Here is a 27,462-nt window from a genome sequence, read left to right as displayed (position 1 = left end):
AAAGTCCTGGTGAGTGAAGCCAGGCAAGGGAAAATTCAGATGGATCAAGGATGATCGGACATCTGGTGTTGGGAGGTCCAAGTAGGTCAAAGGATTGACTGGATACTTGGCATGAGGAAATCCAGATGGGTCAAGGTTGACCAGACATCTGGTGGAAGTCCAAGTAGGTCAAGGGAGTGACCGGATACTTGGCACGACTAGAAAAGTCCAAGTGGGTCAAAGGGATTGACCAGACACTTGGTGGGAAGTCCTAGCAGGTCAAAGGAGTGACCAGATGCTAGGCATGATGTACCAACGGGTCAAGGTTGACCGGATGTTGGTTTGGGAGTCTTGGAACTTGGTTTTGGGCAAAAACCAAGTGCTGGATCGATCAGGGGATCGATCCAGGAGCTGGATCGATCAGTGGATCGATCCAGGCTTTTCCCAGCGAACAGAAAGCCTCTGGATCGATCCGTGGATCGATCCAGATGTCCCAATCGATCAGTGGATCGATTGGGACGCGGCTGCTTCGCGCGATAAGCGCTGGATCGATCCATGGATCGATCCAGGCGTTTTTCCCAGAGCACAGAGGCGCTCTGGATCGATCCGTGAATCGATCCAAAGCCTCCCCGATCGATTGGGAACATTTGAATCGATCGGGTTCCGACCGTTGGCGTCGATTTAAGCTGCAGGCGTGCGATGGCTGCGGCATCTCTTCTCCGATTCACTCCAGATCTTTCGCCAACTTCTCCACAGCGCTCTCAAAGATCAGATCGCCAGTTCTTGAAGGATCTTGGAAGCTTTCCAAGTCAAGAGGCGGATCAAAGGCAAGAAGAGAAGCTAGGGTTAGGGTTTTCTGTACTCATTGTAAGCTTTGCGCTTGTATTTAGTTTCCCTTTCCTTTCTTCTTGTACTGAGAGTCTTGTAGGGCTTCTCCGCCCTCGGTAGTTACCGAAAAGGAGTGTTTTCATAGTGGAGGGTGCGTGCGTGGTGTGGATCCTTGGATTAGTCACCTCTTGTGAGGTGGATACCAAGTAAACCAACCTTGTTAGCGTTGTGTGTTTGTTTCTGTTATTTTCCGCTGCATATCCTTGAAGAAACAAGCCACGCCGAGCGACGAGCACGCGACGAGCTATTCCCCCCCCCCCCCCCCCCTCTAGCTACTTTTGGTCCTAATAGAACCCTCGGGATAGACTTTCCAGGAGCTATATAAAGGCCCCTGGAGCTAGGAATTCAACAACAACTCAAGCAATCAATCTGTAAGCAATTCCTAGCAGTAGTTCTGAGCAATTAGAGTGTAAAAGGCTTCTCCGCCTTCAGAGAAGGAGAATTTTCTTAGTGCGCTTTTCACTGCCCTGGATTAACAACCCTCTTGGTTGTAACCAGTTTCATTTTTGATTTTAGCAATTCACCCCCCTCTTGCCGGTCTCCGCTACACCAACACAGGCTATTCACCCCCCTTTAGTCGGCCGCCAAGGGACCAATAACAACCTCTATCCATCGATGCACTAAATGAGATATTATGATGTTGGTGATGGACGAACAAAAAACTCCACCCTCTATGGCCTTGGTTCCCAGGCCAAAGTCGCATTTGATCGTTTGAGAACTGCTATGGGCCGTGATGGTTCCTTTTCCTCTTCTTCTACTAAGGTGTTGTCTTTAAGATGGAAAAATCAAGAACTACACTCAAATTGCCTCAATGGATCAAAGGATAGATCAATGGATCACTGTTGAGGAGCAGGGGCAAGCCGAAGAGGATCAAAGGCGAGCCGAGGAGAATTGGAGGTGAGTCAATGAGGATCGGAAGCAAGCCGGAGATCATGATGCTCTCATGGCTCATATACGAGTGTTCATAGCTAATTTACCTTCGTCACCAGTTCCATTTCATTTTGATTCATAGGAGACGCATGATCTATTAGATCCTAATGATTAGCTTTTTCTACGATTTATTCAACTAAAACTTAATTTTTTTATCATACATAAATCATGCAAAATATATTTATTCCATTTTATAATCTAATATGTTAATTTCTAAATATAATATTACTATATGTTTCAGGAGTCTAAGCCTTTTGACATTGATGATCATCATTTGCTCATTTCTTTTATTCAGGTATCAAAATTGGTTATACATATATGCAACATTTTTATTTATACATAAAAATGATATAAATCTATTGTATTTGACTTAGCTTTATGCAGAATTTTATATTACTATTTTATATATGGATGTACTATTTGGATTATGGATATGGATAGATAGTGTAGTTTTTTTCTATTAATTTGTTTGTATGCATGTTTTTTGTATGAATGAATGTTTATCTTTTGTTTATTTTAGATGGTTGTGATTGTTTATATTATGGATATTTAGATACTTTCTATTATTTTATTTGTATGGATGTTTGGTTATATGAATATGTGGTTGTATGGATGTTAGTTTATTTGTGTTAGTGATATTATGAATTGTATGAAATGTATAAAATGTATTTGTTAAGATGTATGAAAATGTGTTTGTATGTGTGGATTGTGAAATGTGATCGTATGGATGTACAGATGAATGTGATTGTGTAGATTATGAAACACTTTAAATTATTTGTATATATGAAATGTCATCATTTGTGATGGTTTTTTTTATATATGAAAATTGTAAATTGGTTGGAGCCTAAATATAAATTGGTTGCGGTGTTTTTTTTTTAAATACTGACAAAATTAGTGATTCCGTTGGTAAATATTGAAATGGATTATCGACGAAATCACAGATTCTATTGGTAGATTTATCGACGAAATCGGAGATTCTGTCAGTATTATTTACCACAAAAATTCATTTTCCGTCGGTAAACTCTTTTCCGATAAATTATCTTCAGATAAATTATTTTCTGTCGTAATCTCGTCACTAAACTCCTACACTAACGGAATTATGATGGAATTTTCCATTGGTAATTTTGTTTATTCTTGTAGTGTCGAACTGATGATGAAATTTGATTTGAGAATTTAGTGTTGGTGCAAGGAGCACTTGATGATTGAACCTAAGTTTTGATATTGGCAAAAGGTTCAAAGTTTAGTCTTATTGCTACTATAACAAAGTTTGATTGAGTGTACAGAAAAGTTCTAAGTGATTTTAGGCAACGTAAAAGTCCTAGATAAGTCCAAGAAGGGGGAAAGTTCTAGTTGCGGCTAGTCAACGAAGTCCTAGTCTGTGGGATTGGAAGAAGTCTTAGCCAGAATAGGACGTTGGGCAAAAATCCTAGGGTTGAGGGCACTTGGTGAAAGTCCTGAAGTCTCATATGCTGAGTAAAATTTCAAACGGTTTGGAGGATCGGTTTGGCAAAAAGTAAACTCCCCTGAGAGGAGTAGGTGAGGACGCATTCCTCGTAGAGGGAACAGTAGGCGTCGTTCTGACCTATGGTTTCAGCGAAACTTAAAGTTAGAACCGGACAGTGCAAAGATTATCAAATATTATTTTATTTTACATATTATTGTTTGTTGGACTAACCTGTGATACATAATAAAGCTTGCTGGAAAAGGGGCATCCAAGCACTTAGACCGGGTCAAGGCGCTCGAACCTCCGGGCGCCCAAAGTTACTCTAGATGCTCAGGTCAGCGGCAGAGAATAGGCACATCGGTTGGCCTTCCTTCTTCTCCGAGGGCACCCAAACTGTCCGAGTGCTCGGATTGGTCTAGGTGCTTGAATCGAGCAAACTTCATCTTGTCACGCTTCGGTTGGCCCGCCCACGTCAGCGGTCCTAGTGCCCAGAGATGGATAGAGTTTGCTCGATGAAGTTTCGACGAAAGCACGTCATGTCAACCTAGTGGGGGTGCCCAAATGGGGCAATAAAAGGAAGATTCGACCAACACCTTCAAAATATTAATTTCAAGAAGTTTCTCTCTTGTGTGGTACTCAAAAAATGATTTTATGATGTCTGAATATTGCTCCGATAATAACTACGTTCAAAAAATTTTCTTCCCTAAATTATCGATATCTTTTATTTTTCCGATTATTTGGACCTTTCTCCGCCCTGAATTTGAAATAATATCTTAACAATAATATTATCGTCTTGTTCTCGACTTGTCTCTATCGAGATCGAGACAAGTTTTTTTTTTCCTTTGAATTTAATTGTGTACCTTTCTTAGTCAACTAGAGCTACCTTATACTAGGTAAGACCAACCATATTATAATTATTAGTATTTATAAAAAATATATAAATTAGTAAATACATTTTTATATACAAAAAACATTTTTATATGATAAAATGGACGGCCACAACAAGACATTGCATTGAAATTAATTGGAATATATGAATATTCCACGACAAACTAATATTAAATTAGAAAAAAAAAACATGGAGCCGCCAGCGGATCCGGTCAAACTCCGCGTTCATTATTTTTTAAATATTTTAATTATGGCAAATAATTAATCCTGGTCGAGATAACGTGAAAGGTGTGTATTTGAAGGGAAAGGGGACCTACTGGAAGTAAACAAGAATACGCTATAATTATTTTCCTTTCTATTTTGGTCAATTTAGAGTGACGAAGATGGCCCATTCAATTATACTCATAATTGACAAAAATAAAAATTTAAAAACCATTAAATTATTCGAGTAATTATAAATTTAAATGATAGTGAATTAAACATGTGTCTCAAAACTATGTATAAAACTCTGTTTTAATGAGTTTAAAAGGTACTAAATGAATTTTAAAAGAGGAAAACGTTTATATATATATATATATATGAAAATGATCGGTTCCCTGATCGGTCTGGTGACCGATCAGGAAGGCATGTCCACAGCGGTCCGCTCGGCTTTGTCCGCAGCATATCATTTCTGTATATATATATATATTTTTTTTTTTAAGGCAAAGTGTAAGGGATTTGTTTTTGTTTCTAAATCTTCATGGCTGATCCGGTCTGAAAATTATAGAGATGATGCACTGGACACGATGAACTGGTAGTTAACTTATAGAAGACCTTTTACTTCACGAAAAACCTTCCTTCTACTCCTGCGCACACAGAGACGAGTCAACAAAACGTCAGTGCCTAAAAACTAGGGGGAGTCCCTAGCGAAGGCCCTCCGATGCTCAAGTCAGTACAAATCCGGACCGATGGATGAAGAACAGTAAGAACGTGTGCGCAAGAGTAAAATTATAGATGTTCAAAGAACGTACCTTTGCCGCAGAGAGGACTCTCCCTTCATATACCACCTTACATAACCTCCGCAATCATGAGGTGACATAGTGTGTCAAAGTTTATTAGGTGAAGGAAAGTGTACAACTCAGGTGGTGTGCAATAATCCTCCAAGGAATCTTCCCTTTACTCATATGTATACCTCTTTTGTCATTTATAGCTTCTGTTATTGTTGAGGTTGATGAAGGAATATGCTGTTATAAATGGTTAGCTGATGGGGGGCAGGAGGGTCCTTGAAGAAGGTTCTAGAGAATATTCTCTGACACATGGTTTGTTATTTTGATAGGTTGTTAGGATGTTGTATGCTAAGTATATATCGGTCGGTCATTAAATCGGTCGCCCTGTTAGGTTGTTGTCTGCTGAGTATGTCTTGGTTAGTCTTTAAGCCGAACCTCCTTTATATATGTCTCAGCTTTAAGCCGCTCAGTTATATTCTGTGCAATTTTGAGACATTAGTTCGGAGAATAATATAATGTCCTAAATACGTTGAGAGTCTGTTTGAGAAATAATATAATAACTTGTGAGTGCTAGAGATCCGTCTAATCCATAATATAAAGCTAAACATCTTAAGCGCCTTAGGCCCGATCGGTATTTTGTCCAGACAGACATACAACCAACCTTTGGAGAAATGCTGTGTTCTGAGAGGTCCGGTCAATATCTTGAGCCAAAGTGTCCTAGGCCTAGTAGACCCTTTGTTCGGCTGGGAGTATAGTAACTTGTAAGTAAAGTGCGCTCGGTTGTTCGACCGGATTCATTAAGCTATCTCGCGTATACATAGAAGAGATATGCATGGAGTCATATAGACCCTATCAATTCTACTTTTGAGCAAATACCCATAGGGTTGGCTGGCGATTAGATCGACAGGGCATATATAGAGAGGCTCCTACAAAGGAATGAGTTTGACCCTCCCTTTGACAGTGGATTGGTTATTCCGACCGGCCCATAAGGGCAACCGACTTTAAACTCGATCGGCTATTGAGTGACCAGGCGCATTGTTTCTTCAGTTCAAAGGTGAAGCACTGAAACCCTTATGTTCGACCGGCTTAAGGGTTGGTCAGCCTTTTTTCCGCATGGCTCAGAATCCGACCAGGCCCATCCGACGAGCCTTAGCACGGGCAGCCAATCAGAGCTAGATGAGGAGATGTTCTCCTCCGTTGAATTGGACTACCATGTCACCTTGACTTTGTTCGTCACGTCATCTCCTGGGTCTGCTCGTTATAATCTGTATCACTAGCCTCCCCTTCAAGTCTAGTTGAAGGAAGTGTAGCCGATTGACTAGACCCAAGTCTTACCTTCACCTGTTCACTCTTTTTCACTACAACTGTCCAGAAATTTGCACTTTCCTTCATGCCTTGAGGACTTAGCGATTTTTTCAAAAATGGCTTGTCCATGTTCAATTGTTCAGGAGAGATTACTAAGGATGCACATAGAGGTGTATGGATAGAAGAATGATTTAGTTGTTGTCACCTCCATCATAAATACCTATTTGTGGATCGATGTCGCGTGGCCTTCCTTTTTATTTTCTGAAATGTCTTCCGACTCACGACTCCTCATACAACTAAAGGATCTCTCTCTTCAGTTAGATCAACGATCTATTGCATACTATTTCAATCTAATGGCCATAATTAAATTACACTTTATAAAAACCCTAAATAGTCCATACTTTCCACACTTTGCCTTACGGGTTTTTCATCTTCTTCTCCAACGACCTTTCACCTACAACGCTCTCCTCTCCTTCCCCTTAAGCAACCAGTATGTCTTTCGTTCTTTACTCACTTCGTGTTCTCTCTATTGGTTGCTACTTGGAATACCATCCTAGTTCCCCTGTACAAAAATGTGTACAAGCATAGAACTATCCTAGCTACCCATGTGTTCTACTAAAGTTAAATTTGGATTGCAAACGATGCTTAACATTATTAATCTAAATTTTCCCTTTAGGAGTTAAACTTGAATTGGTAACGAAACTTAACATTCTTACTTCAAGTTCAACCAATGTGATCTTCCTAAGTTAAACCATATTACAGAAGTTGTTCAAATATCTATTTCAAGGATCGGCTTCCACGTCAAACGTGGCGAGGCACTAGGCCTTCTTGGGTGTGGGATCATCCACCACTACCTAGACAAAGTCTTTCAAAGAAATCAGATATTTAAACTTCTCACAGTAACAAGGTTTAACAATAGAGACTTCAATAGAAACGCATTATCCAAACATGAAATCGAAACGAAAATCGATAACAAAAACGATAATTAAAATCGATAACCTCTTGTGTTTGGTTTTACAAGATCTATACAAAAGGATGCACTAGTTATGATGCAAAAACTTATAACTATTTATACCTCTTGTAACTTATAGACCTCTTGATCTTCTATTGTATTCCTCTTCTTATCTTGGACGTCGTGTGGGCGACGATCTACCAAGACGAGAATCCACCCAAGCCTTCTTCTTCCTTTCAAGTTTCGGCCACCAACTTTCTCCAAGAGATGATGAAGTTCGGCCACCAACTTTCCTCCAAGGGATGCTAGACAAGAGAACCTCATTCTCTTCTTCTTCTCCTTCAAGCAACCGGCCATCAATGGATCTCCACACCAATATGTCGCTGGCCACCAAGAGGGAAAATAAAGGAGAAGAGAAAAAGAGTAAGGGTCGGCCACCACCAAGGAAGAGAGGAGAGGAATAGAAGATGTATATTGTTATGAGGTAAGGCACCTCTACCCTCTCTTTTATATTCCTTGGTCTTGACAAATAAGGAAAGTTTTAAACATAATTAAAACTTCCTTATATTCCTTGCCAATGACTAAAAAGGAAAGTTTTAAAACAAAAAATTAAAATTTCCTTTTCTTCTTGTCATGGCCGGCCACATGCTTATTCTCCAAGCAAGGAAAGATTTTAAACAAAAATTAAAATCTCTCTTTTAAAAATCTCTTTTATGGATAGTTCTAAAAGGAATGTTTTATAAATTAAAATATCTCTCTTTTAAATCCTTTTATGGATATCTATAAAAGATAAGATTTAAAATAAAACATGGTTTCAAGAAAGGAAAGTTTTATCAAAAAATTAAAATCTTTCTTTCACATTATAGATAACTACAAATAAGGAAAGATTTCAAATCTCTCTTTTATTCCTTTGTAGAAAGCTATAAAAGGAATGATTTTAAAAAATTAAAACTCTCTTTTAAAACCAACATAAAAGGAAAGTTTTCAACAAAATAAAAAATTTCTTTCATTTCTTTTTATGACCGATCTAAAAAAGGAAAGTTTTATATTAAAATCATCCTTTTAAATCCTTTTAATGGATCTCTATAAAAGGAAAGATTTTACAAAATAAAACTTCCTTTTGAATTCAATGTGGTCGGCCACCCTTTCTTGGGCTCCAAGCTAGGGCCGGCCACAACTTGAACCCATCTAACCTTGGTTTGGTCGGCCCTAGCTTGGGCTCCAAGCTTGGCTTAGCCGGCCACCTTAAGGTGGGTAAGAAGTTGAGTTTGGGTGGATATAAGACTTTATAAATAAAGGCTACAATAGGGATCGATGTTAGCATTTCGAGCCGCAAAAACCGCTTTTTTACATTGTGGAAACCCCGAAGCTAGCCACGGATCAGTGTGAAAATATATAAAATAATCTTGTACAAGTTTGTCTACACTAGATCTACATGAAAAGTGCGTTACCCTTGTAGCGATGCCCTTCGCTTATCCCGCTCGTCCAAAGGTTGCCGGATCTCGTAGAGTGTCAAGTGAACACTCCTCTACACGTATCCACATGGACAAAAAGGTGGAGAGAAGAGTGTGCTAGCACCCTTGAGAAGTCTCGGCAATTGAGGATGAGAGGGAGAGAAAAACTAGATAGGAAGAAGAAGAAGTGAATGAGCACACCATGCAATTCATTCACACACCTAAAGTGGCCGACCACTTAATGGAGGTTTAATACCTCCATGGAACACCAAGAGTCATGGCTCTTGGTCTTCCTCATGAGGTGGCACACAATGATGTATCCTTGATGATGTGGAACATCATCATTGGCCGGCCAATGAGGTGGCATTTGGTCAAGTCAAACTTGGCCTTTCATCTTCCCTCTCAAGTCAAGTCAAACTTGACCTTTTTATCTCCCATGGTTGATCAAACCTAACCTTTGATTCAAGTCAATTTAATTTAATGAATCTCTATTCATTGAATTAAATTGACTCAATGAATCATAGTCAAAATTAGACTTATTCAACACATGAATCAAATTGAGTCCAACTCAATTAGTCTAATTTGGATTACTCTTAATCCAATTTGGTTTATCATATGAACCTAATCCTCTTGCTCCATCATATGAACCTAATCTCCATCTAATTGTCCTTTATGTGTGACCCTATAGGTTCTTGTAACGTTGGCAATGCTCCTAAACCCATTTAGAAACATAAGTAATGAGCGGTATCTAGCAACACATCATTATTACCCAAGTTACAAGAATGTTGAGATCCAACATCACCTTTGTGACTACTAATTGTGACTCTCACAATATGTGACAATGTCCTTCTATCCTTGACATCTAAATTGATCAATTGAGGCATAGACCGTGTCATCCTCTAATCAATTTATGTCTTGAACTCCAAGTAGACTCACTCTAATCAAATGAGCTCAATATCTCATATTGACTCATTTGGGCATGATCATGCACTTAGTGGTCTCACTCTATCAAGAATCATGATGTCACTCCCATCATATAAGAGGGATATATCCCATCTACATCACTCACATCCCTCCGCATAATTTGTTACATACCCAGTAGCCGCTTTTATAGTCCACCCATTTACGGGTGACGTTTGACGAAGCCAAAGTATGCAACTCCTTATGTAGGGAACCATGGTGACTTCAGGTCCAAGGACTGATAGTCATACTAATAGTCGCATGAGAAAGTATATGACACTCATATAACAATCCATGATACTTTCTCATGGCGGGTCATTCAGTATACATTCTCCAATGCATACTCATATGTCAACTTGATATCTAATATCCATGACTTGTGAGATCAAGTCATCGAGTTGACCTACATGCTAGTCTCAGCGCATTAACATTGTCCCTGAATGTTAATACTTAACTAGGAATGATTAAGAGTAGTGTTCTCTATATCATCTCACTATCAATTCAACCAATCGATTGATATAGATAAGAACCTTCCACTCAAGGATGTTATTATACTTAGTTATTTTGCACCAATACAAGTAAGTATAATAACCATAAAGAAATGCCTTCATATATAGGAATATGATACATCGAGTCCATACAACAATCATCACATGATTGGCTCTAGGGCTCTCACTAACAATCTCCCACTAGCACTAGTGCCAATCAGTGTAGGATCTAAGGCCTAATAACCTAGTGTGACCATCATGCTTTTTCTGTGCCAAAGCCTTGGTCAAGGGATCAGCAACGTTCGCCTATGTGGGTACTCTGCAAATTTTCACATCTCCTCTATTGATGATCTCTCGAATGAGATGGAAATGTCGTAGTATGTGTTTGGTCCGCTGGTGTGAGCGAGGTTTCTTAGCCTGCGCAATTGCTTCATTGTTGTCACAATAGAGCTCTACAGGATTGGCTATGCTAGGAACCACCCTAAGCTCAATAATGAACTTGCGGATCCAAACTGTCTTCTTTGCTGCTTCTGATGTAGCAATAAACTAGGCCTCTGTTGTAGAATCAGCAACTATGTCCTGCTTCGAACTCTCCCAGCTCACAGCACCACCATTCAAGTAAAACACGAACCCAGACTGTGATCTATAGTCATCCTGGTCAGTTTGGAAGCTGGCATCACTGTAACCCTTTACAGCTAGCTCGCCATCACCTCCATATATCAAGAAATATTCTTTAGTCCTTCTCAAGTACTTAAGAATATTCTTGACCGCTATCCAGTGACGCTCACCTGGATCTGACTGGTATCTGCTCGTCATGCTCAAAGCATACCAAACATCAAGACGAGTACATAGCATGGCGTACATGATAGATCCTATGGCTGAAGCATAAGGGATCTTATCCATGCGGTCTCTCTCCTCTCTAGAAGAGGGACTTTGAGTCTTCGAAAGACTCACACTATGTGACATCGGCAGAAATCCTTTCTTGGAATTCTGCATGGCAAACCGTAGTAATACCGTGTCAATATATGTACTTTGACTTAGGCCAAGCAATCTTTTAGATCTATCTCTATAGATCTTTATGCCTAGAATACAGGTTGCTTCCCCTAAGTCCTTCATTGAGAAATAATTCCCCAGCCAAGTCTTTACACACTGCAGCAAAGGGATGTCATTTCCAATGAGTAGTATATCATCCACATATAATACAAGGAAGATAACTGTGTTCCCAATAATCTTCTTGTAGACACATGGTTCATATTCATTCTTGATGAAACCAAACTATTTGATCGCATCATCGAATCAAAGATTCCAGCTCCGAGAAGCTTGCTTTAGTCCATAAATGGACTTACGCAGCTTGCATACTCTGCCAGTATGCAGTGGATCTACAAAACCCTCAGGTTGTGTCATGTACACATCCTTGAGCAAGTTTCCATTCAGAAACGCGGTTTTGACATCCATCTGCCAGATCTTACAATCGTGGTATGCTGCAATAGCAAGCATGATCCGAATGGACTTAAACATCGCTACTGGAGAAAAGGTTTCATCATAGTCAATACCATGAATTTTCTTGAAACCTTTAGCTACCAAATGACCCTTATAGGTATGCAAATGTCCATCCATGTCAGTCTTTCTCTTAAAGACCCACTTACACCCAATGGGGTTGACGCCTTCAGGTGGATCAACCAAAGTCCATACTTGGTTGGTGTATATGGATTCCATCTCGGATCTCATGGCATCTAGCCATTTCTCAGAATCTGGTCTCATTACAGCTTCCTGATAGAAGGTAGGCTCATTCTCAACGAGCATAATGTCATCATGGTCAGGCAAGAGAAATGAGTATCTCTCAGGCTGACGACGTACCCTATCAGACCTGCGAAGAGGTAGGTCTACTTGAACTGGTTGTTGTTCCACAACTCATTGAGCAACAATCTCATCATCCACAACATTTTGTGGTTCCAGTTAAACTTCCATCAAGGCTTCAGTGCTATGGTCCATATCTTGAACTTCTTCAAGATCGAACATACTCCCACTAGTTTTTCTAGAAACAAAGTCCTTTTCTAGAAATACCCAGTCTTAGCCACAAACACTTTGTGTTGACTGGGAATGTAGAAGTAATATCCCTTCGTTTTCTTGGGATATCCTATGAAATAGCACTTATCGGATTTGGGTCCCAATTTGTCCGAGACTTGACGTCGAATGTAAGCCTCACAACCCCAAATCCTCATAAAAGATATCTGGGCATCTCTCCCAGTCCATATCGTATATGGTGTCTTTACACAGCTTTGGATGGAACACGGTTAAGTGTGAAGATTGCTGTGTCTAGAGCATATCCCCAAAAGGATATAGGAAGATCTGTGTGACTCATCATAGATCGTACCATATCTAATAGGGTACGATTCCTCCTTTCGGATACACCATTCCACTGTGGTGTTCCAGGAGGAGTGAGTTGTTATAGAAAATCCCACACTCAGTTAGATAGTACGTCACGAAACTCATGGCTAAGGTATTCACCACCTCGATCTGATCAAAGTATCTTAATACTCTTGCCAAGCTAGTTTTGTACTTCATTCTTGAATTCTTTGAACTTTTCAAAGGATTGTGACTTATGTGTCATCAGATACACATAACCATATCTACTGAAGTCATCAGTAAATGTAATGAAGTACCTATAACCACCTCTGGCAGTGACATTGAAAGAGCCACATACATCACTATGTATAAGTCCTAACAAGTCAGTTGCTCTTTCACTGTGTTCACTAAAGGGAGTCTTGGTCATCTTGCCCAGTAGGCATGACTCGCATGTCTCATATGATTCAAAATCAAATGAGTCTAGCAAACCATCTTTACGGAGCCGGGATAAGCGATTCTTATTTATATGACCTAAGCGACAATGCCAGAGATAGGTTCGGTTCATTTCATTTGACTTGAACCTTTTGGTACTTATGTTATAGATAGGGTTCTCTAATTCTAGAATGTAGAGTCCGTTCATCAGAGGTGCACTACAATAGAACATATCTTTCAAATAAACGGAACAACATTTGTTCTTTATTATAAAAGAAAAGTCTTTCTTGTCTAAACAAGAAACTGAAATGATGTTCTTTGTGAGAGAAGGCACATAACAACATTCATCTAATTCTAGTACATGCCTAGAAGGCAGAGATAGAAAGTAAGTTCCTACAGCAACAGCAGCAACCCGTGCTCCATTGCCTACTCGTAGGTCCACCTCGCCCTTCGTCAATGTCCTGCTATTTCTCAGTGCCTATACATTAGTACAAATGTGAGAAACACATCCGGTATCTAATACCCAAGATGAAGAAATAGAGAGATTGACTTCTATAACATACATACCTGAAGTAGAAATCTCATTTCTTTTCTTCTTAAGATCTTCCAGGTATACTTTGCAGTTCCTCTTCCAGTGTCCGGTCTGACCGTAGTGGAAGCAGGTAGCATCCTTGGCAACCTCTCCTTTAGGTTTCATTACCTTGCCTTTGCCCTTGGCTTGGGACTTTCCCTTGCTTTTAAGCTTGCCCTTGCCTTTATGCTTTTGCACCATCAGAATGGAGTTGGGCTTTACCTTCTTAAGGTTGAGCTCAGCAGTTCGCAACATGCTTAGCAGCTCAGGCAGTGACTTATCAATTTCGTTCATGTTGTAATTCATGACAAATTGACTGTAACTTTCTGGCAAGGATTGATTGCAAGATCAAGTCAGTGGCCAGTTCTTGGCTAAGTGAGAATCTCAACCTCTATAGGTTCTCTATGTACCCAATCATCTTGAGTACATATGGACCTACGGGAGTCCCATCTTGCATCTTGCACTGAAATAGTGCCTTAGAGATCTCGAATCTCTCGTGTCTTGCTTGTCCTTGATATAATTGACGAAGATGTTCAACCATATCATAAGCAGTCATCAACTCGTGTTGCTTCTGAAGCTCAGAGTTCATGGTTGCGAGCATCTTGATGATTCTTATAAGCATCTCGGTCAGCTCGCGTGGCAGTGGCAGGAGGTGCCTCTGGAATGGGCTGCTCCAGGACGTACAGTTTTCTTTCTTGTGTGAGAACGATTCTCAGATTCCTGTACTAGTCCAGGAAATTAGCTCCATTGAGCTTGTCCTTGTCAAGGATAAAACGCAGGGAGAAAGTGTTCGTGTTTGTCGACATGGCAATCTACAACATAAATAAAGCAGAGAGTAAATATCATATTCCACTGATCATTTAATTAGGCCTTTAACTAAATGATGCTCCTACTAAATTATAGGATTTTTGTAGAATCAAGTCATGGATGTGGTCAAACCACACTGCTAGATTCATACCTATTAGCTATAATTCTCGTGGGACAAGATTCACATCATACTACGCCTTGAGTTAGCTTTGGCTAAATCACCCAAGACTTAGTATGATCGATAGATAACTGATTATCAATTACATCTCTATGCAACTCTTGTTTATCCAACCGTTGGAAAATGCCTATAGTTTTACCTGATCCAATTGAGTTAACTAGTTATACTTAATCTAATTGAGTTTGTACTCACCCAAGCTTTGATAGGCGGGACCAAGATTGTCCCTCCGTACCCTACCAAGATAATATGCATTGCTCTGCTTTGGCAGATACAACAACAACAAATGATCGAGGTAGTGATGGGTATCAAAACTTGGTAGGAATTTTGAGTTAACTTGATTAAGATCTAATCTAATCATGAATGTGTATCATATACGCATTAAGGCACTAATTACCCTACATTAGCATGCATCACATACACACAAGAAAAATAATTTGTGATGAGGTCATGGCCCTACTACGATCTTTTCATGCCAATGAAAAGATCGGACGGTCAACCTAGGGTTAACGGCTTCTTCAAGCGTCTCCTTTTGACCGCCATGTGTTGAAATCACCCTCCTCGTAGCTCCTTCTTGAGTGGATCTTCCACCGCTTCATTTTGTACATTACAAATATGAAACTCGAGTTACATTCGAGTCTAAAATCTATTTATAACAGGAACATAAAAGGGGAGGCACGACACACAAGTCGTATATCATATACAACACGCACAATACAAAAAATGACGCACGGGCCATATTATGAATTACAACACAATTTTATCCAATCAAATTGGGTTTTTGGGCCATGATCATCACAATATCATACATAATTCTAAATTATGTATTTTACATAAATTTCTATAATTTTACTACTATTTTTATCAATTTTATGAGTCACAACTTCCCGGCGGTCCCGATTAGTGATTTTCGGGCGCGATCGTGAGACAATGCCCCTTGCGGGGTTAGGGGCAGCGCCCCTTCTCACGAAATGAATATCACGAGTGTCCCATCTTGATCTAACAACGCCTTAAGTTGTTGTCCCAAACAAAAATAATTTTGTTTGGGCGAGACCTTGCCGTTTCGGAAGGTTTTTCTTGGTAGATGAAGCCTACAAGTGTTCAAGCACTTGTTGCTTCGCCTCTACAAGAAAAATACTCACAAAATCCATAAAAATAGAAAAATTACATAAACTTACAGATCTGAAACCTTTTCATAATAACAAAAACAAAACATGTACAAGCTTCGCACGTGACTCTGATACCACTGTTAGCATTTCGAGTCGCAAAAACTACTTTTTACGTTGCGGAAACCCCGAAGCTAGCCACGGATCCGTGCGAAAATATATAAAATAATCTTGTACATGTTTGTCTACACTAGATCTACCTTAGATCTATATAAAAAGAGCGTTACCCTTATAGCGATGTCATTCACTTATCCCGCTCGTCCAAATGTTGTCGGATCTCGTAGAATGTTAAGTGAACACTCCTCTACACATATCCACACAGACAAAAAGGTGGAGAGAACAACTTAGAGTGTGCTAGCACCATTGAGAAGTTTCAGCAATGGAGGATGAGAGGGAGAGAAAAACTAGAGAGGAAGAAGAAGAAGTGAATGAGCACACCATGCAATTCATTCACACACCTAAAGTGGCCGGCCACTTAATGGAGGTTTAATACCTCCATGGAACGCCAAGAGTCATGGCTCTTGGTCTTCCTCATGAGGTGGCACACAATGATGTAGCCTTGATGATGTGGAACATCATCATTGGTCGGCCCCATGCCAAGTCACAATGAGGTGGCATTTGGTCAAGTCAAACTTGACCCTTCATCTTCCCTCTCAAGTCAAGTCAAACTTGACCTTTTTATCTCCCATGGTTGATCAAACCTAACCTTTGATTCAAGTCAATTTAATTTAATGAATCTCTATTCATTGAATTAAATTGACTCAATGAATCATAGTCAAAATTAGACTTATTCAACACATGAATCAAATTGAGTCCAACTCAATTAGTCTAATTTGGATTACTCTTAATCCAATTTGGTTCATCATATGAACCTAATCCTCTTGCTCCATCATATGAACCTAATCTCCATCTAATTGCCCTTTGTGTGTGACCCTATAGGTTCTTGTAACGTTGGCAATGCTCCTAAACCCATTTAGAAACATAAGTAATGAGTGGTATGTAGCAACACATCATTACTACCCAAGTTACAAGAATGTTGAGATTCAACATCACCTTTATGACTACTAATTGTGACTCTCACAATATGTGACAATGTCCTTCTATCCTTGACATCTAAATTGATCAATTGAGGTATAGACTGTGACATCCTCTAATCAATTTATGTTTTGAACTCCAAGTAGACTCACTCTAATCAAATGAGCTCAATATCTCATATTGACTCATTTGGGCATGGTCATGCACTTAGTGGTCTCACTCTATCAAGAATCATGATGTCACTCCCGTCATATAGGAGGGATATATCTCATCTACATCACTCACATCCCTCCGCATAATTTGTTACATACCCAGTAGTCGCCTTTATAGTCCACCCATTTACGGGTGACGTTTGACAAAGTCAAAGTATGTAACTCCTTATGTAGGGAACCATGGTGACTTCAGGTACAAGGACTGATAATCATACTAATAGTCGCATGAGAAAATATATGACACTCATATAACGATCCATGATACTTTCTCATGGCGGGTCATTCAGTATACATTCTCCAATGCATACACATGTGTCAACTTGATATCTAATATCCATGACTTGTGAGATCAAGTCATCGAGTTGACCTACATGCTAGTCTCAGTGCATTAACATTGTCCCTGAATGTTAATACTTGACTAGGAATGATTAAGAGTGGTGTTCTCTATATCATCTCACTATCAATTCAACCAATCGATTGATATAGATAAGAACCTTCCATTCAAGGATGCTATTATACTTAGTTATTTGACACCAATACAAGTAAGTATAATAACCATAAAGAAATATCTTTATATATATAGGAATATGATACATCGAGTCCATACAACAATCATCACATGATTGGCTCTAGGGCTCTCACTAACAACCGAGAGGAGGAATTGGTTTTGGTCTCCCGATGAGCTTGAGCTTCCCGTGTTCGCCCCGAACACCCAACTCAAGTTTATTAATAATATCTCATTCCACTAAAGAGTTATTATTATACTACCGCACCAATCTCATATTACTATATGGGCTCCTCTTTATCATGAGTGTGTTAGTCTCCCTATGTTTAAGATATTGAATGTCCACTAATTAAATGAGTTACTGACAACTCAATTAATATCTAGCTCCAAGAGTAGTACCACTCAACCTTATCGTTATGTCGGACTAAGTCCACCTGTAGGGTTTACATGACAATCTTTATGAGCTCCTCAAGGGGACATCATCAACTTAGATTATTAGGACACAGTTTCATTCTATAATCAACAATACACCATATAAATAATATCATTTCCCAACTTATCGAGCCTATTGATTTAACGAGCTAAATTGCACCCTTTGATAAATCAAAGAAATAAATACTAAGTATATATGATTGTTATTATATCATGATTAAGAGTACATACTTCCATAATAACAGAGGTATAGTTCTTTTATATAGTAAGTATAAAAAGATACTACCTCAATTGGTCTTACTCAATATACTCATAGTGTACTAGTGTAATTTATTAGTCAAGATAAACTAATACCTAATCATAATACAACCACTCCAATGGTTTGTCTCATTCCATCTTGGTTGTGAGCAACTATTTATAATTTATAAGGATATGATAACATGATCCTCTGTATGTCTCCTCACACCATATTATCTACAATATAAATTAAATGGGCAACTACACTTAGTATAAATGTAGGCATTTAACCAATGTGATTCTTAAATGTTTATACAAAAAGTTAGACATTTAGTATACACTCTAACACTCTCATGGCTAAAGAATCCTTTGCCCCCTAGTACACCTTGACCTTTTCAATTTTTGATGTCGTTGATAAAGCTTATATTCATTCTTAGTATGAAATACCCAAGAGTTATCGAATCATCATCCCTTCTCTCGACACCCATCCTCATCATCCCCCTTCTAATCACATTACTTTTTTTTTATGGACCAGCTAGCGGTCGGTCTTCGTTTCCCTATTCCCCTATTCTTGTCAGCGATAAGCCAGTATTTTCTTATCCCTCTACAACAGTTTGCCTCAAATGCTACCCATGTCGTATGTGGCACATTTATGTTGTTTCGTTTGTTTAACATTCCCCCTACACCCCAAAATTTCTTTCTATTTTCGTATCCCAAAAAATTAGAACCAGGAGTTTTCTTGTTTTAATCTCACCCAAAGTTCATCTTTTTCAAAGACATGCCCTCTTCGAATAAGAGTTAGAAGCCACATTTGTTTTTCCTTGAAATGCCTGAGCCTGCCTCTTGGCCGACCAACTGGCAATCTTCCCTCCCCCCCCCCCTCCTTCCTGACATAGGTAATTACAAACAGTCTGCTACCTATATCACATACTTTCCTAAACTAAGCCATCAGCAATTTAAGATCCACCAATAGCTACGTGAAGGCCTCCTGCATTTGTTTGTCTTGAGTCCTATATACAAGAAGCTTCCCGACTCCTTTGGTAAGCTTCGATAACTTGGTCACTGTATTATCACTAACTAAGGTATTCTTTATTTTATGCAAGGAACGCCCTTTTCTAAGCTCTGGTCGATGACTCGATCGACCTGGAAGAGCAAGAAATCCTTACTAAGGAGCGAGAGCTACAGGCTAAATGAGGCTTACAACCTGCCACCCCTACCAGTGAGGCTTTTGAGAGTCTCACAGCCGAGTCCAGCGCTGTCACTGCTTCCGAGGAATTGCCTTCCCTTCTGCCTCCAATGATTGAAGGCTCTCCCTGTTAGAATGTATACTAAAAGTCTAGTTTTTTGAATGAACATTTATTTTGAAATGAGAATCACATTGGTCAAATGTCTGTATTTAGTTAAATACAGTTGTCCATTTAATTTATATTGTAGATAACATGGTGTGTGGTGTCACATAGAAGATCATGTTATCAGTTTCTTATAAATTATAAATAGTAGCTCACAACCAAGATGGATTGGGACAAACCATTGGAATGGTTGTAGAATAATTTGGTATTAGTTTATCTTGACTATAAAATTACACTAGTACACTATGTGTGTATTGAGCAGGATCATTTGAGGTTGTTCCTTTTATACTGACCGCATAAAAAAATAGAACCTCTGTTATTATGGATATGCATACTCTTAATTCTGATATAATAACAAGCACATGCACTTAGTATTTATTTCTTTAATTTATCAATGGGTGAGATTTATTCGTTAAATCAATAGGCCCGATAAGTTGGAAAATAATATTATTTATATGGTGTGTTGTTGATTATAGAAGGAAACTGTGTCTTATTTATTAGGATTATGATGTCCCCTTGAGGAGCTCATAAGTATTGTCATGTAAACCCTGCAGGTGTGCTTAGTTCCGACATGACAATGAAGTTGAGTGTTACTACTCTTGAAGCTAGATGTTAATTAAGTGAGTTGTCAGTAACTCATTTAATTAATGAACATTCGATATCTTAAATACAGGGAGATTAACGCACTCATGATAAGAAGGAACTCATAATGTAATATGGGATCGGTGCGATAGTTCAATAATAACTCTTTAGTGGTATGAGTTATTATTGATGAACTTGAGTTGGGTGTTCGGGTCGAACACAGGAAGCTCAAGCTCATCAGGAGGCCAAAGTCAATTCCTCCTCTAGGTCCCTGTTGTAGCCTCTATGTATAAAGTCTAGTATCCAACCAAGTCCACTTCTTACCCAAGTAATAGGTCGGCCACATCCTTACTTGGTGCCCAAGCAACGATCGACCAAGCTTTGCTTGGAGTCCAAGAGGTGGTCGGCCAAGCCTTGCTTGGTGCCCAAGCAAGGGGCTGGCCACAAGGGAATTAAAAGGGAGTTTTAATTTTTTTAAAAAATCTTTCCTTTTATAGTCATCCTCCAAAGGATTTAAAAGAGAGATTTTAATTTCAAAATCTTTCCTTTTATAGCCATCCTCCAAGGGATTTAAAAGAGAGATTTTAATTTTTAAAACTTTCCTTTTATAGTCATCCACAAAGGGATTTAAAAGAGATATTTTAATTTTAAAATATTTTTTTTTGTAGCCATCCACAATAGTTTAAAAGAGATATTTTAATTTAAAATTTTTCCTTAATTGTTGACCAAATAAGGGTCGGTCACACATAATAGGAAGGTTTTAAATTTAAATCTTTCCTTTTTTCATTCACCAAGGATTATAAAAGAGATGTAGATGGTGTCTTATGGTACAACACAACCTAAGTCTCTTCTTTTAATCCTTGTTGTGACCGGCCCTCTTCCTTTTCAATTCTCCCCTTGTTTCCTTTACCAAGGGCCGGTGGCATCAAGAGGCTCCATCTTCTTGTGGTCGGTTACTTGGAGGAGGAGAAGAAGAAGAGAAGGAGGCTCCCTATTCTAGCATCCCTTGGTGGTCGAAAGTTTTGGACGCAAAGAAGTGGTTCAGGTGGTGTTGTCTTGGTAGATCGTCGCTCACATGATATTCAAGAGGAGGAGAGGAATACATCAGAAGATCAAGATGTCTTTAAGATACAAAGAAAGGTATAACTAGTTAATTGTTTCTGCTGTGTACTAGTTTAGTTTTCTTTTGTATGGATCCTGAAATACCAACACAAGAGGCTAGCGATTTTGTGCTTCGATTGAGGTCTCTGTAGTTAAACTTAGGGTTTATTGTAAGGAGTTTAAATATTCAATTTCTTTGAAAGACTTTGTCTAGGAAGTGGTGGATGATCTCATACCCAAGAAGGCCGAGTGCCTCGCCAACGACCTGGAAATCAATCCTTGAAATAGATATTTAATCAACTTTTGTAATATGGTTTAACTTATGATGAACACATGGGTTGAACTTGGATTAATAATGTTAAGTTTCGTTTGCAATCTAAGTTTAACTTCTGAAAAGCACATGGGTTACTAGGAAAAGTTCTGTGCTTGTAAAAATTTTGTACAAGGGAAACAGAATAGAATTTCGAGTAGCGCCAACACTCCCCTGGAAGGAGAGGATGCTACTATAAAAAGGAGTAAAAGGCACAAACTTATCCACGTTGAAGCCCCGGCAAATCTAGCACCATCCACTGAAGAGCCTTCAAGTGAGGTACCCTCTGCTCATCTATCTCCCACCCGGGCAGAGCTTGCCCAGGAGAAAGTACAAGAGTAATCTTCCGAGTGGACCCTGTCCGCTCTTCCCTATGCTAGCCCAACATCAGAGCTTGTTCGAACTCAGGAGGTAATTTCCTTATCGGACGAGCCAATAGACCTTGCATTCATCATATCTCTTCGTGCAAAAACTGCTTCAGGCTCTGTTGGGTCGAGACGACCTCATCAGTTTTCGACCATTTTCGATATGCCATCGGCTCAGGCCATAACTTTTCCCTCGACTACCCCAACCGGTCAGATACTTCTAAGGGGTCATCTAACAGAGGCCTAGGAGGATGCTGAAAATCAGCTCAGTGAGCTAACTCCTAGGGAGTTAGCAGATGAATATGCTTACATATGAACCAAGGTGAGGTATTTTAACCTACCACTTTCCCTATTGACTATTTCTAATGTTGTTTGTCCTGCTCTTTATAGCTGGGTGATTGAGATGAGTGTCGACCAACAATTATACTCTTTGGCACAGGAAAATGAATCACTAAAACAACAACTTTCTGAAACTACTGCAACCCCCTCATCTAAATGGCTAAGTGGGCTAAAAACCCAACTCCAAGAGGCACGACGACTAGCCAAAGCTGAACTTGAGAGAGTGACCAAATTACAAACTGCCTTGTAGACTATTAAGACTAAATTTCAATTAGGGATGACCCTCAAGGCACATACGAAGGCAGAGCTAGACAAAAAAATTATAGAATCTAATCGCCTATCCTCCTAGCTAAAGGTTGAAACCGATCGCTTCTCCTTACAGTTGAAAGAGCAAAAGGCTACATTCGAAGCCAAACTTGTTGCCAAAGTTTTTAAGCTGTCTGCTCGAGATGCCGAACGAGACATTCTCTACTTGGACTTAGCAACTACCCAGAGTTCTCTATCTTCCAAGGAATCTGAACGACAGATATTTTGGTCGATCTGGTGACCGTCCGAGTGGAGCCAAAGACATACCGAGCAAGAGAGGGCGAACGCTTTAAGACGAGGAAGAAAACTCTCCTCCAAACACCTGACTTCAACTTGCCCATCACCCACTCTATCAACAAAGCACTCCTTCTCGAAGTGGAGGGGGCGGTGGAGCAATTAAAGGAAGGTGGTTACTTAGCTTCCGATCCTCCTTCCCACTTCCTTGACCGTAAGAGGATAAATCACAAAGCTCTGCCTGACCTGTTTCCCCAACTGTTATGATTTGTTATGATTTACTCTGTAATCACCCACTTTTTTTCTTAATACACTAGAACACTTTGTTCATGTCTGTAATCCCTGTAACTAAGCTTTTGGCAAATCCACTACTTGGGTTCACCTTAATATTTGACTGTCGAACAACTCATATTTTGAGTATGTGCCATATGTTCTAAAGAGCTCTTAAATCCGTCCAAACTAAGTCTGATCAGGCCATACTGAAGTACAACTAACTTAGGTAGGTACAACAACTTTTAGAAATCGCTCGGCTTGCCATTTTTCCGGGCTCTAATACCAAGCTAGCCTTAAAAATATTTGGAAACAGTTGATCCTAACTTCGTCTGGTATCAAATCTGCCCGGAGTTATGTTATTCAGAAATAAATTTAAAAGGGGGGGGGTACAAAAAATAAGGATTAATTTGGTAAACATACTAACGTCTCGAGATGATCATTTATCGAATCAGTTACTACTGCAAGCTTTTGGTTGGTGACACGTGTCTGCATATTATTACAAGTAGACACCCTTTTCTATAGCCATCGTTTCACCTCACCATCTGACAGTCCATAATTTAGCCTACCTATTGGATGTTATGATCCGACGAACCTGCTTAAAGAGGGCCCAAAAGGCAATCTTTAAAAGGATTTTTGTAAGATATCCCTGAGAATCCTAGCATCCTCCGGTCTTCTTCTTCTTCGTTGCGTCCTGTTCATTGCTCTCACTCATTACTTCTTCTTCATTTCTTTCCCATCTTCTATTTCCCTCATCTTCTCTTTCTTCCTGTTATTTGAAATGGAAGAGAATAGTGAGTGGTATACACAATGTTCCTCTGACTTCACCATCATGGATGTCTATGACCTTATCATCAACTATGGACTACCTTCCTACATAGTCATACCAACCAGCAAAGATCACTCTCATCTTCCCCTAGCAGAAAGTATTGCTGTCTTTAGAGAGCATATCGTAGCAAGGCTTTACTTTCCCCTTCACCCTTTCTTTGTTGCCGTCAGTCAATACTTCCATCTATCCAACTATCAACTCCTCCCAACTCCCTTCGCTTTCTGAGAAGGGTCACTATGGTGTTTCGTTTCCTTGACCTCCCTTTATCTCCCTACTTATTTCATCATTACTTCTATCTTCAACAAGTAATGGATGGCCTATTCCATTTCCACGTCCGCCCTAAGATGGCTCTATATGATAGAATTCCAGCCCAAAACGAATGGAAAGATAAATATTTCTTCATGCGACTCCCGACCTCTTTACCTTACCCAATAACCTGGCAGCAACATCTTCCCCCTATCCTAGACTTGGGCAATATCTGCTCTGATCCATCCTTGCGTCGAGCTCTAGAGAGACCGAAAGGCTTAAAATTCAGCCTACCCGAGCTAACCATAGAGGGCTTGATATATATTTTTGGGCTTACCCCGGTCAACCTTGGGCTAAGCGCCACTTTTGGTAGGAAATCTTCATCTTTTCCTTAGTTATTTATAAAGGTTTTTCTCATGATATTTATTTATTATTGTATTGGAAGCTATCGCCCCAGCCTTTCTCTTTAAACGTAATCAGTTGAATGAAGCTATTTTGAACCAACGGGGGGGAGCATTACTAATGGATCACGAAGTCGAGCAAGCCTCGCCCTCCACCGACTTTTTACCCCCCCCCCCCCCCCCCCCAATAGATCCATAGATTCTTCCAAAAGAACTTCCTCTTCCAGCTCTGCTGATTCAAATACTCCTCTTATATTTAAGCATAGAAGGCCTCAGTCGGGGACTTTGGACCTAGATCTACCCAATCAACCAACTACCGAGTGGACTTCACTTGATGTGGCCAAGGCTCCTTTTGCTCGAGGTAAAGAGCCTGAATCTCAAAAACATTATCGAACTCGTTCTAGAATTGTTATGATGAGGCTGGTCATTCTTATATCTGCATCTTATGCAATTACCCCAGATATCCGATCGAGAAAATACCAGAACCTTCACCTACTCGGTCGAGCTCCATAAATTCGAAGTCACCTAGGACTTTCCTTGCTCTCCCTTCTAGGCCCAAGTCTCCGATTGGTCCTCCTCGCCATTTTAAACAATCTTATGTATTGCCCAACCAACAAGGAATGGAGTCTCATGCATCATCTTCATATGGGGTGTTAAAGATAAATGACTCCTTAGCTGAATCTTGGTTAAGGGCTCGTGGAAATTCAAGGGTATCTACTGTATCAGTATGCGAGGATGAACACGCTCTGAATGCAACTGTGGTAAGCTTATAATTTAGCATACCTTATGAACTAAGACTGCATTGACATACCTTATGGACTAAGATCTTTTTTTATTTTTTTCCAGCTTTTTGCTTCTAGGATGCATCTAAGCCAAATGGTCATAGACTTAGATCATGCCAACAAAGTTTTGAGAGGACGAGTAGAAGAATTAGAATCTTCGGCACTTGTGCCCAGCACTAAAGCAACTAGCTTACGAGGCGAGGTTACAGCCCAGGTCGAGCACCTCTCAAGCGTGAAGGAGAATATAAGGAAATCCCAACTACTAGCATAGTCTTATCATACTGACAAGAAAAGGTTGGAAGTCTTGCTACAAACTAGCGAATCTTAGCTTTGAGCAGAGAGGGCTATGAGAGTCAGGGTCATTTCAGACCTAGATCAAAAAACTATCTTGCTGGAGGAATTAAGGGTTTCTCACACTACTAGCTTCTTAGCATAAACCACTGCATCATGTTCCAAGAACTTAATGATACTAGAAAAACAGAGAAAATTAAATGCACAAATGACTCTGTTGGGATCAATACAAGTCGAGCTAAACTTGGCCAAGGTTGAGCTGGAGACGTACAAGGCTAGGGAGGATGAATGTTTTGAGACTAGAGGAAAGGCTTATCTCAAATCCTGCCTTTGGGACAACATTCACAAAGAGCATCTCCAAGACACTCAATCATGCAGCCCATGGAGCCACCAAATAATTAAGGGAAGGTGGCTACTTATCCTCATAACCTCCCCCATGGTTTATAGACCAACATCATCTCAATAGAGAGCTCCCATAGGACATATTAAGTGAAGTAAACTAAGTGTATACCCATATTTTTCATGTCATAGCCCATACTTGGTTGTAAAGCACAAATTAGAATGTTAAAACGCATGTTGAACCTTGTTAAATCATACCTATCTTTTAACACATCTCCAACATTTATCTAGAACCACTTGTGCTTAAAGTTATTTCTTAATCCGCACCATGATAATCCGAGTGACCCATTTAAAGGAATGAATTGCATCATAAGAATTGGAAGATATGCTGAATAATACATTGGCGCTGACAAGAATAATCAACCTAGACAATTGTAATCAAATCGGATGACTAATTTCGAGCCAAATAATCAGGCCAAACAACATAATAATAATTCCTTTATAATTTAAATCAACTTGAAGACTTAAGAGTCTAAAATTTGAGGACCCACTAGTTTGTGACTTGACCGACAGCTCGGGAATCTAGAATATAAGAGCCAATAATTTTCATTGTTGTTTACCGGATGGAATAATAGGACCAAGTGAGACTATGATACCAAACGAGAATCTGAGAATCCGGAGTATAAAGATGTGAGAGCATGCTTGTTTTATAACATGGCTAATGGCTCAGGAGTCTGAGACAGGCCCAGTTTATGAGCCGGGGGCTATAATTTTTGGATTTCTCTGAGTCGCAAGAGCATGATCGCTTATAACCCGGCTAGTGGCTCGGGAGTTTGGGATTGACCCGGTCTTTAAGCTGGGGGTTATAATTTTTGGATTTCTCTGAGTCACGAGAGCACGCTCGCTTATAACCCGGTCGATAGCTCGGGAGTCTAGGACTGACCCAGTCTTTAAGCCGGAGGCTATAATTTCTGGATTTCTCTGAGTCGCAAGAGCATGCTCGCTCATAACCCGGTCAATAACTTAGGAGTTTGGGACTCGATCTTTAAGTCGGGGGCTATAATTTCTAGATTTCTCTGAGTCGCGAGAGCATGTTCGCTTATTGTTGGAACCCCAAGGTGTTTTGATGTGATCAAATAAGCTAAATTAGGTCCTGCGTTTGTTTAACCCTTGTGTCTAAGTGTGCAGGAGCTTAGGAACACAGGAAGTCGAGCGGAAGACGCGGCTAGCGAGAAGGACGGCATGGGAGAGAGCCGACGGGCTCGGTGCGTCCGAGGGACGAGGTGTCCGCGGAAGAGTACACCGGTGGACGAGAAGAACGTGCGCGGCGTTCAAGGGACGAGAAACCGGGAAGGAAGGCTGCTCGAGGAGAAGGCCGGAACATGGGTTCGGGTGAGCCCTATTCCGGATGGCCGAGATCACCCAAGCTAGTGGAGCCGGAACAGAAAACCCGGACCGAGACGAGCTGAACCGAAGCGGAGCGACCGGACGGAAAAAGTCAACTAGAGTTGACTTTTGGGGTCCGG

This window comes from Zingiber officinale, chromosome 9B (assembly GCF_018446385.1).
Source record: "Zingiber officinale cultivar Zhangliang chromosome 9B, Zo_v1.1, whole genome shotgun sequence".
Classification (NCBI taxonomy): Eukaryota; Viridiplantae; Streptophyta; class Magnoliopsida; order Zingiberales; family Zingiberaceae; genus Zingiber; species Zingiber officinale.
Note: the sequence above shows the minus strand (reverse complement) of the source record.